The sequence below is a fragment of the Neophocaena asiaeorientalis genome, unplaced genomic scaffold (genome assembly GCF_003031525.2).
Source record: "Neophocaena asiaeorientalis asiaeorientalis breed wild unplaced genomic scaffold, Neophocaena_asiaeorientalis_V1.1 scaffold547, whole genome shotgun sequence".
Taxonomy (NCBI): Eukaryota; Metazoa; Chordata; class Mammalia; order Artiodactyla; family Phocoenidae; genus Neophocaena; species Neophocaena asiaeorientalis.
In genome coordinates, this window is record NW_020185330.1 from 1,353,991 (window position 1) to 1,355,650 (window position 1,660).

Here is a 1,660-nt window from a genome sequence, read left to right on the forward strand (position 1 = left end):
CAACGGGAGAGGCCACAAAAGGGAGGGGCCCGGGGACCCCAAAAAAAAAAAAAAAAAAAAAAAAGTGATTAAAAGAAAACATGGTTTATCCACCAGAGGTCCAATCCCATATTGTGATTATTTGAACTGTGGGCTTTCCCAGCCTCCTCAGAATCACTAGTTTATCCTTATCTATAGGGTAGCCCTCCTTCATCCTTCTTGTTTCTCAATTCAACCTGCACAAGTGCAACAAGGTTTGAAATCTCACAAATGGAGACTAATTATTCTTAAAGATGAATTTCCACAAGACCTTTTCCTCATGGGAAATCTGTCTTCTCACTTTTCCTGTCAATCATAAATCTCTGCTCAAAAGCATAGAAGGGTTCTGTTTACACTAGGGACTGCGTAACAGGGTACCCAGGTGAGGGAGGAGGTTGTCAGGAAATTAGTCAGAAGTGCTGCCTTGTTCTGTTTAGCACTCATATCCTTCCCTGCCCGCCCTCCACGCTGCCGCCAGCGCATTGCCCTTGGAGACTGAATTGCATGATGGTTGGTATAAAGTTTGGACTTTGAAGTTAGACCACATTTCAAACCCTGCCTTTGCCCCTTACTGTGTAACCTCGAACAAGTTACTAAGAGACTTTCTAAGCCTCTCTTCTCACCTCTATCATGAGGTACTTGCCCATCTCACAGAATTTCTGAAAGAATCAAAGGGTATGTCACATAAAATACTTAAAGCAATGTCTAACACACGGTACATGCTTTAAAAAATGCTGGTGGTTTTTATCATGACTGATGTTTTAAATGATCATGTTATTAAGATCCCATATTTATCGTGTATTGAGTTCCAACCCCCTGCTGTTCAAAGATTTCTTATCATAAGAGATGCGCGCGCGCACACACACACACACACACACACACACACACGCAGACCGCCAGCACCACCAACCCTACCACCAGTGCCAGCACACCAACTTCATCCTATTTGTGGCCACCTAATGACTTTGACAGATGTTACCAACAAGACTGAGGATGACTGGGGACCCTGACAGAGGTGATGTAGCTGATTGGAACTACATCTGTGTTCACAGCAAAGAATCACCAAAGAAGTAGTGACTTGAGCACCTGTCCCACCTGTCTCCATACCACCCAGACATTTGGAGGCGTTCATGCACTTCTTTCCCCAGACTGTCTCATTTCATTCAAATGTCACTTCCACAGCCAAGTCTTTTTTGACTTATATAAAATAACCCTATAAAATATTCCCATCACTCTTTTCCCCCTCCCTGCAGTCTATTCGTTTTTCTTTACCACCCTTTTCACCCTTCTCAGTACCTAGCATTAGTGTGTGTGTGTGTGTGTGTGTGTGTGTGTGCACTTATTGTCTTTCTCTCCAAGTAGAAAAAAATCTCCATGATGGCAGGATCTTCATCCTTTTTGTTTACCATTAAAACAATATCTCATGTAGCAGGGGGTTCAATAAATATTAAGTTAATGAATGAATCTAATTGTCAGCTAGCAGTTTAGGCACAAAGGACCCTAATTTTTAATTGAGGCCAAAGATCTTTGGAAAAATAAAATATTCCCATGTTTGTTACAGAGAGATTTACAAGGAAAAGAAGACAACTTTAGCACAATTCATGCAAAAAGACAAAACAAAGCCAAAGAGCCCTCAAAGTAG